The 10,651-nt window shown below is 30.3% G+C and overlaps 1 protein-coding gene across 2 annotated transcripts in view; it reads right to left on the bottom strand.

Annotated features, from left to right (window-relative positions):
- The window catches only part of LOC115883797 (peptidoglycan-recognition protein LC-like), a 43,201-nt gene extending 32,796 nt beyond the window's left edge, over positions 1–10,405 (bottom strand). The window contains exon 1 of one of the 2 annotated variants that reach the window (XM_030902201.1): positions 10,157–10,405. The gene's annotated coding sequence lies outside the window, so the exon portion shown is untranslated. The remainder of the gene's footprint in view (positions 1–10,156) is intronic. The other variant, XM_030902202.1, reaches the window with a different exon arrangement.
- Between the last annotated feature and the right edge of the window lie 246 nt (positions 10,406–10,651).

Raw genomic sequence — 10,651 nt, forward strand, 5'->3', positions numbered from 1 at the left:
TACGTTATTATCTAGATTCTTATTATTATCGTTATTATCACTAGATTCTTTATCTAAAAATGTTTTTGATCCTGACATGTAATGCTTTACATGTTATTTTTTAATTTCAAATCGGCTAGTTTTATCAAAGAAACACAAGAGATAAAAAAGTTTCTAAATAAACCAAGCTATCCAAATCATTTTTTTTGCATGTGTTTGATAAGATTTTTCTTTAAATTTCGTTAACAAGAATGATAAGGGTAGTTTATTTCAACCCCTTCCACTCACTTTAAAGAAGTGAAAAAATTACCAGAAAGTGTGTTTTCGTAACAGTAATGCTCCCATAAAATTTCATTAGACTATCTCTTTCGTTTTCAAGATAAAAAATAAAAACATTATTTTTCCGCCATCTTTGTACCGCGATATCTCCCTAATGGTTGACTTTTGACCCAACGTTTATGAAGCAAACTACCCTTTATTTTGAACAAGGAATCTCCCCCTGAAGTTTTTCGCATTTGTTTTGAAACACCCTGTATATCCTATCGAGTTACCGCTATAAAACTGAAAAAGGGTATATAATAGTTATATAGCGGTATTGAGAAGGTTCCCCGAGATTACCTCCAGAGAAATATCGCGCATGCGCGTTTTTCGAAGATAAACTTGTTTCTGTCGGACTAACTACTTTAATATTTGCCTCTTTTTTTAACATAAAAAAGCAGATATGATCTTATTGCTCCAAGTTGTCCTACGCAGATAATCCAGACCAGACACAAGAGACAAAATGATGCCATCCCTGTCATACCCTACAAAAGCTTTTTCGTTATGCAAATGACTTTATAGAAATTACTGGCTTAATAAAATCTATTGTGCCTAGCCAGAGTACTAAATTCATATGCGATATTAAATTTATTGTGTGAAAATCAATTTTACCTCCAAAAAACACATGCGCCCCCAAAAGCAGAATCATTTAATAGATTTTTTTATAAACAAAAAAAATATGGTAAATTTTTTGTAATGAAAGTCAAATTTATTAATATAAATAATAGAACAACGACTTTTTTAATACATAGAAATAACTGGCAACTGGCCAAAATATAGTTTTGTACCAATTTTCAACGTTATCTTAGAAATACTCATTGTAGCCAAAAATGAAGACATTAATAATAATGGCGTCCATTATATTTAAAGTGCTATATATTACTTTAGGGTCTATAACATACTCATCAACCATTATATAAATTTGGTTACTTAAGGCTGCGTAAATGAGTTTGGGTTATTTCAAACACCAATTTTAGTGTTTTATACAACTAAAGGTGATACAAATCACCATTATAAATGCCGGGGTATTTATGGCTACTTTTAGTCACCCAGAAAACATTTATGTAACCCGTGGTGTCGACTGTAGCGACTCCCTGCGAACGAACTTTGACATTACAGCAATTTGACAAAAAATGTGCAGAAAACCTCATAACATTAAAATAATACTGTTTTGGTTCAATTTGATCTATATTTAAAGTGGTAGGAGTTTGCAAAAGAGTCCTAGGGTCCTTTGGCACATTGGTAGAACAATTATGAATGAATTGACTATAGAAAAAAGCTCTTTAAGTGCAGAATGTGTAATGTTAAAGCGCAAAGCTCATTCTCTTATGTTAGAGAATGACTTAACCAGGCATCTTCCTGTTCCTGATCGTTTTGGCAACTTTCTGTTGGAAATATCTCAGGTTGATCCTGATCTCTGCTTGTGGATGGTAAATTTACATGTTGGCTTTCAATATTGGTAGATGTAGTTTGAATGAAGTTTGGATTATTCCTATTTTTTTAAAAAATTCTGAAGAACCTTTCTTTTGAACGTAGATGTATTTTTGTGTTTTGTCCCAGTTTATTTTTTTATTATTCATTATAATATCGAATTGCTTTGCTTGCTAATATATTATTTGTTTTGATTATATTAAAAATTTGAGGTCATGTCATTAGGTTTGATATTCGGTAACTACAGGTTATATAAAGCATGCAAACATTTGAAAGGTGCAAAAAAACGATTTGGGGGAACAATTATATAACTTGTAGTATTATTGGTTACATAATGGTTCTTAATAACACCTTTAATTATATAGTGTATATTTTGCGTACTTTTATAAAACCTAATACCAAAAGTTATATAAAATAGATGTGAACACCTTTATAAAACCTTATTATGAAACCTTTAGTAACAAGAACCTCTAGTTTTATAAGGAAAGTGATAAACATTTCAAGGTTACTATTAGTGATAAGTAACCAACCGCTACACTTATATAAATCAAAACACTGTAAGATACCAATGAGACATTTATTAAACCTTGAGAATATATAACCTAAAGGAACTTAAAATGTTACTTGGGGTAGCTCCTAGAATAAAAAATCTGAGAATTTTGTTTAAGTGCTAACCGAAAGTATGTCCTTCAGAAATATATTTTAACTTCTATAGAGTGACTCAAAAAAGTGTGAGTGGAGCAGGATCATTTTTTTAAATGGAATACCCTGTATTTTATTGTATTTCTGGCTTCCTGTCAGATCAATTTACACAACCCTAAGATATGAGTAAACAGATTTTAATAGTTTCAGAGATATTAATAAAAAAAAATAAAAAATATATACATATTTTGCAGCCATTCTTAAAAAAAATATTAAAAATACAAAAACTGTTCTGTAACTATCTCTTTGGTGGTCTGTACTTACTTTGCTATAAATATGGTAATCGTAAACTACACAGTATGTTCAAAATTCTACTCCAAAATTTCTAAAATATATAATAATTTTTCTTCGTTTTTTTAAATAAAAACCTGTATATCAATTTTTCAATAGATGGAGAATTAAAAATGAACAATTTTTGTATTAACAGTATTTCAAAATGTTTAACTGTTTCGCAGATATTCACAGTTTTATATTTCACATGGCATTTTCCACAGTAAATTTTTATTAAAGCCACCCAAAGATTTTTCGCACGTATTTTACCGTTCAAAGAGCCATATGAAATAATACTGCGTGTATCTGCAAAACCATTAAGAATTGAAAAACTGTAATACAAAAAATGCTCATTTTTTAACTCGCCATCTAATAAAAAAATAATATACAGATTGTTCCATTAAAAAAAAACGAAGGAAAATTATTACATATTTTAAAAAGCTTGGCGTAGAATTTTGAACACTCTATATGATTTAAAATTGTGATATTTATAGCAAAGTAAGTATAGACCATCTAAAGAAAATATATAATAATTTTTTGATTTCAACACAGATCTTGTATTTGTAATCATTTCTTTAAGGAAGGTTGAAAAATATATATTTTTTATTTATTTATTAATATATCTGAAACTATCAAAATCTATTTACTGATACCTTAAGGTTATGTAAAGTGATATGAAACAAAACCAAAAATGCAATAATATACAGGGTGTTCCATTTAAAAAATCATCCCGATCCACTCACACTTTTTTAGCCACCCTATAGAAGTTAAAATATTTTCCAGAAATACATTTTCGTTCATACTTTAGGTTTACACTTAAACAAAATTTTCAAGTTTTTTATTCTAGGAGCTACAGATGCGCGACGCACTATTGCCGAAGCCTGTAAGATTTATAAAATAATATCTTTTACTATTTCTGAAGAGAAACTGTTACAGTTGGGGGCTGGAACCTTGGTTTTCTTTGGTTTACCCTATAGAAACAGTTCATAAAGGCGTTTGTATCTTTTTATATTAATTGTTGCTAAACTTTTCGCAAAATAGTCTTTCCTGTGATCAAACTGTTAAAGTGGGATTTTTATACTTAACTAGCGTGTACCAGCGACTTCGTTTGCGTCGAATTAATCATTTGTAATGGTGATGATAACGCAAAGCAAGAATTTCCATTAACACACAAACTGGATAAAATTTTCTCACATTTATGTCAGCATGAGAAAAAACAATATGGCGATATTATTATATAACTTGGTAATATTTGAGGGGTAGTTTCATCTCGTTGGAATTTGACTTTCAAAAAATCCGTTTGTCAAAAATAAGCTTTTTACGTCAAGCAGTTTAAGCAGAATCGTGGTTAAGAAATTACCCAACTTTTTGAAACACCCTGTATGATTTTTTAAAATATTTCAAAATATATAAAAAAACTAAATAAATTATGCTTGTCCAAGCGTTTTCCCGAAAGACTAACCGTTTTTTAAATAACAAATATTGTAATATTTGAGGGGCGTTTTCATCCTCTTGGAATTTGACATTCGAGAAACCCCTCCTTATCGAACCTCCACACCCCACAGTCAATCCGTTTGCCAAAAGTCAGCTTTAAACGTCAAGCAGTTTAAGCAGAATTGCGATTAATATAACCTATTAATATGACCATTCAGGTTATATTTTATGAAAAACCCTGTATAAATTTATAAAAAATCTTAAAACATGTAAAACAACAAAATAAAATATACGTGTTTACAAGTTTTTCCGAAAAATTCACCGGTTTTTAAATAAAAAATATTTTAATATTTGAGGGATAGTTTCACCCCCTTAGAATACGAGTTTCGAAAAATCCCTTCTTATCGAACCTATATATAAACGGGATTTGGTTTAAGTATTTAATACTCATTTCCAACTACAGCCTATTGCTGCCTTCCCGTTACCCTACGCCACACATCTCGATTTAGAGCGTCATCAGCTTCTAGGTTACGAGCTTCCATTGCTTCCGTAACCGTTCCGTTCCAGGATTTTCTAGGTCTACCTCTTTCTTCTGCTCTGGGAAGCCCATTGAAAAACTCTTTTGGCCACCTGTTCTCCGGCATACGCAGAACATGTCCAAACCATTTTAAGCTGGATTTTTTCGATTCGATCCAGTACTGTCTCCTCCGATGCATTCATGATACGCCTGACCTCGATGTTTGTCTTTTTTTTCCATCCTAGATATACCTGCACTTCTTTCTAAGGTAGTCCATTTCAACAACTTGATTTTTGCGCTTCGCGTCTGCACTCAGAGTCCACAGCTCTGAACCATAGCAAAAGAACTGACTCCACCAATGTTCTTCCAAGTCTCTTTTTAGTTGTTGCAGATAAGTTTCGGTCCCACCAGAGGCTGTTAAGACATCCAATAACTTGTTTGCTCTGCTGAATTCGGGTTTGTATTTCTTCTTTGCCCAAACCCTCGTTGTTGATAGTAGCACCCAGGTATTTAAATTTGTCTACTTGTTGAATCTGGACGTTTTCATTAATGAAGACTTCAAAACAAGCGTTGGAATTGACAGCTAAGTATTCGGTCTTCTTTAGACTAACCTGAAGTCCCCATTTGTTGTATTCTTGATAAAGCCTCTTAGTCATGAACTCTAGATCGTATGAGTCCTGCGCAATCACGACCTGATCGTCTGCAAAGCTCAGGGTAAATAGTGTGTTGTCCCCAATGGGTATTCCCATACCTTGATATTTCGTCTTCCATTCCCTAAGGGCTAATTCGACGTAAGCGTTGAAGATCAGAGGAGATAAGCTGCATCCTTGTCGCAACCCTTTTGTGGTGTTAATTGGATTAGATAGCCTGTGTCCTATCTTAACGTACGATTCATTTTCTTTATATAGCTATTTTATTATCTTAAGCAAAGGTCTATCTACTTCTAAGATATTCAATACTTCCCATATCTTGCTGCGGGGAATAGAATCGTACGCTTTCTCCAAATCAATAAATGCTAGATGGACTTCTTGATCTACTGCTATCTTTTTCTCCATCACCTGCTGCAGGACAAAAAGGTTATCTGTGCAAGATTTTCCCGGTGTGAATCCGCTTTGGTCTTCCGAGATTTTGTCACCAATACTGTCCCTGAGCCTACCCTGTAGCACCTTCCAAAAAGTCTGCTGACCGAACTGTTAATGCTTAGGCCTCTATAACAAGTGGGGTCGTTCTTATCGAACCTCTACACCTTAAAGTCAATCTGTTTTCCAAAAATCAGCTTTTTACGTCAAGCGCTTTAAGCAGGATCGTGCTTAATCAATGACCAGATTTTTCGAAACACCCTGTATACATTTTTAAAAAATCTTAAAATATGTAAAAAACAAAATAAAGTATATACGTATTTAAGCGTTTTTTCGGAAACTTGATTGTTTTTTAAATAAAAAATATTGTAATATTTGAGGGGTGGTTTCACCCTCTTGGAACTGGAATTTCGAAAAATCCCTTCTTATCGAACCTCTACACCCTAGAATCAACCTGTATGCCAAAATTGAGCTTCTTACGTTGAGTGGTTTGAGCAGGATCGTGATTAATCAGTAATGTCAGTCACTTAAGGATTTTATATATTAGTATAGATTATAGATTGCTGTTTAAGATGGGAATTCATATCAGTTGTTATTTCATCTAACAATAATTATTGTAAACGAAGAATTGCAAACAAAGAATTTGCGCAGTCATCTCTTGATGTTTTCTTATTTCTAATTTAAATGAAACAAGGAAAATAAATGTTTATAATTAGTAAATTAAGAACAATATTCACTCTGTAATTTACTTTATGATTATAAATGACTGATATCATTAATAAGTAATCATTGTTAACAAAATTTTCATCAATGGTAGTAAACTCGACCTAAAAACTAACTTTTCTGTTATTAATATTTTTATTCTGAAACTTTTTTGTTATTGCGTTCCTTGAAACGTCAAATAATTTTTAAACAACAATAAAATATAATATAATAAAAAATGGCCTCAGTGATGACGGTATCATTTTATATGCAGATTTACATACATATATGGGAAATGTCATCGATCGTCATTTCAAAATCGTCAAAATGTGTGTAAGAGTACCAAGTTTCAAGAAAAACGGTTTACCAATGATTTTAAAAATAAACAAAATATCATATCTTTATTTACCCTTTCGAGGACTGTAACTTCTTCGCGAAGCATTTTAGGGCATTTGTTTATAGGAACTTTTTGTCTTATTTTTATCTGTAGAATCACCTACCGAAGTAAGATACATTATTTTTTTGACACCCTGTATATTTTTATATTCATTGTTTGATTTCTGTATTATCATATTCCCTCTTAAAATAAAACGTCTATTCACTTTAGTTATACTTATGTTTCACTTATTATTACTGTCACAGTAGGTTTTTTTTATTAAAAGAGACGAATTTCTCTTTTTGTTTGTTTTAGTGGATTTATTCTGTGTATACAGGGTTGTTCACCACATACGACACGGAGTATTGTAGCTAAACGAATAGATTTTTACAAATTGTAAGTTTTGGGTTCGTTGAAGGACTATTAGAGCTACAATTTAAAAATATTTTTACATGATACAGAGTGTCCCAAATAAATAAAAAATATCAAAGTTGTATTTTTTTAAATGGAACACCCTGTATATTATTACATTTTTAGTTTCTATGATTAAAATAAAGGTAAATTTGATTAAGGTTTATTACCCTTAAACCTTACCGTTTTTTAAATATTTTCAATTTTGTGAAATTGCGGTAAAAATTTTAAGGCTTCATTTCTCCAAGGGTATCAAAGTTTTTAATACTAGATATTTACTGAAGTTTAATTATTGATCAGTTATTGTGTTGCAATAATAAAAATAATACTACCTCATACAGAGTGTCTAAAAATTTATTTTAAATAATTTCCAGCTTTAAATGGCAGTAACTTGTTTAATTTAAATAGAACACCCTGTATGTTTTAGGAGAATCAGATGCACAATTTAATTGTTCATCAATTGTATTATGCCATTTTTACCTATCCCTTCAGGTTTTCGTAGAAAATGCATTTTCTTATAATTTAGACCTCATTTATCAAAATACCCATGGAATATTGACATTTTAGATTGTTTTTAAAGCAACAAATGTACAGGTGCTAAAAACGATAATATTATACCAGTATTGGTATACAAAAATAAAACTATTTATATCTTTATAAAAGAGAAACATTAATTAAATATACCGCCATTATTTCCGCCAAAATATTAATTAATTACATATTTAATTGTATTAGTTAATAAATTATTCTAAATAAATGTGGATTTGGAATCAGAAATCTATATAATAATAAGTTATGAAAATGAACATCTCTGTTGTTATAAATAAGCATTCGTCAAAAAGTGAAATAACATTTTTAAGGTGTTACTTTTTACCACGCTGCCTAATACACATACAAAATTAAGGTTTTTAGTATTTGGAGCAATTATTATTAATAAACGCAAACAGTCAATTAATGTAGTTTGAATACTGGAATCATATTATTTTGTTCTCTTTTACAAATATTTAAACATTTTTTTTAATTTTTAATAACATAAACGAACTATATCGACAATATTAGTATCTGTACCATTTAAAAGTTTGTTACATGTTTAAAAATAATCAAAAATGTCAATATTCCATGGGTATATTGATTTTTGAGGTCTAAATTATAAGAAAATGCGTTTTCTGCGAAAACCTGAAGTCATAGGTAAAATATGATACAATACAATTTGATAGACAATTAAATTGTGCATCTGATTCTTGTAAAATATACAGGGTGTTCCATTTAAATTAAACAAGTTATTGCCGTTTATAGCTAATTATTATTTAAAATAAAATTTTAGACACTCTGTATAAGGTAGTATAATTTTTATTAATGAAACACAAAATTTAATAAATAGACAATATCAGTACAATATTTGGTTTTAAAAACTTAAATACGCCTGGAGAAATAAAGCATTAAAATTATTATTGTATTTTGACAAAAACCTAAATATTTCAAAAAGGGTAGATTAAAATGCGGTAAACCTTAATCAAATTTACCTTTATTTTAATCTTAGAAACTAAAAATGTAATAATATACAGGGTGTTCCATTTAAAAAAATATAACTTTGATATTTTTTATTTATCTGGGCCACTCTGTATCTTGTAAAAATATTTTTAAATTGTAGCTCTAATAGCCCTTCAATGAACCCAAAACGTACAATTTGCAAAAATCTAAGAGTTTAGCTACAATACTCCGCGTCGTATGTGGTGAACAACCCTGTATAGTAATCTATGTGTAATATACAGGGTGTTTCAAAATACATGTGCCATCTCTCGTGGGAAGATTCCTTACGTAAAAATAAGATTTATTTTTCATATCAACATAGGTCCGATTCTGTTTTGTTTCGTAGCTACAGGGTGTTAAAGTCTTAATAATCTTTCGATTTATTATAATTTTCTTCCAAGTACTTTTAGTGATTCGAATGAAATTTTGAGAGTAAATGTTACTATAAGTGCTATATATTTTAATGCTAAAAAAGTGTCGATAAATTCATCAGGGGCGTGCATATGGGTTACCACTGGAATATCTTCAAAAAAAAAACATGTGTACCATTGATTTTTTTCTTTTGATATCAAAATTGAATAGGCTGTTAAATGCTAATTAAAAGTGATCTCTTGAAAAATGAAATTAATAAATTATATATTTCACCTAATTTATTATTAAATATTATTACTATTAGTCCAACCTAAAGCAATTTCAAATAAAAAAATATGGTATTTAAGATAATTAGAAAAAAAGCTAATTTAAAAAAGTTGTAACATCCTTTGACTCTAAATCTATGCATTTCCATACCCATGTTTATAGGAACTTTTTTTCATATTCATTTTCATATTTGATGAGGAATCAATGAGTACCTACTTATTGAACACTTTCGCAAGTGAATATTAAAAGATTGTGATATTCAAATTTCCAAGCATAACAAGTGATAATATTAAACATTTTTAAAGATTGCTATTAGACTTGGATCAAGACAAATTAAAAAAATTGCGTTTCTCATCAAGGAGGCCGAAATCGACAAAATATCAAGAGACAACTTTCAATCGGCATTAAACTGCTTACACTATTTTGCAAACAAAAGAAAAAAAATCAGTGGCGTACATACTTTTTTTGAAAAAAATATTCCAGTGATAACTCATATGCACGTCCCTGGTGAATATGGCGACACTTTTTTAGGCTTAAAATATGTCGCATTTATAGTAGCTTTCACCCTCAAAATTTCATTTGAAACGCTAAAAGTACTTGGAAGAAAATTATAATAAGTCGAAAAAATATTAAGAATTTAACACCCTGTAGCTAGGAAACAAAGCACAATCACGTGTATCAGAGAGGGCACATGTTTTTTGAAACACCCTGTATAATGTAATGTGTAACTATTAGTAATTTATTTGTGAATAATAATTTTAAATTTACCGTGATTGTATCCAAGGTTTTCGAACAATAATCCTTAACCAGCGATTCACTCTTTGTTGCACATTGCACCATTTATTTTTACATCGTAATTACACCAGTATAATTATTACACTAATCTGCGGTATTTTAACTAAGGTTTCTGCTAATTTTCGGCCAGATTCAGTGCCGTACAACCAAAACAACTCGCTAATCGAATATAAACTGGTTTCGTAATTACATATTCCGTACCCGTTTCTGGTCGAAGGATTTAAGTGTCTGCGCAAGTAACTTTATAATGTTATTGCATGTTTTCACTGTTATCAACGATAAACTTTATTTATTTCTGGTTTGTCACTGAACACCGCGATGCTTTGTTAATTTCTAGTTTATCTTGATATAAATCCTTAAATTTAAATTTATTGCTAGGGTTTTAAGATGTTATTTTAGCATTTTAGGTTTAATAAAAATATACAGGGTGGTGCCTCTCATCCGACGCGGAGGCTCCAAGAAGAAGGA

Source organism: Sitophilus oryzae, unplaced genomic scaffold (assembly GCF_002938485.1).
Source record: "Sitophilus oryzae breed Bouriz unplaced genomic scaffold, Soryzae_2.0 scaffold_1984_pilon_pilon, whole genome shotgun sequence".
Lineage (NCBI taxonomy): Eukaryota > Metazoa > Arthropoda > Insecta > Coleoptera > Curculionidae > Sitophilus > Sitophilus oryzae.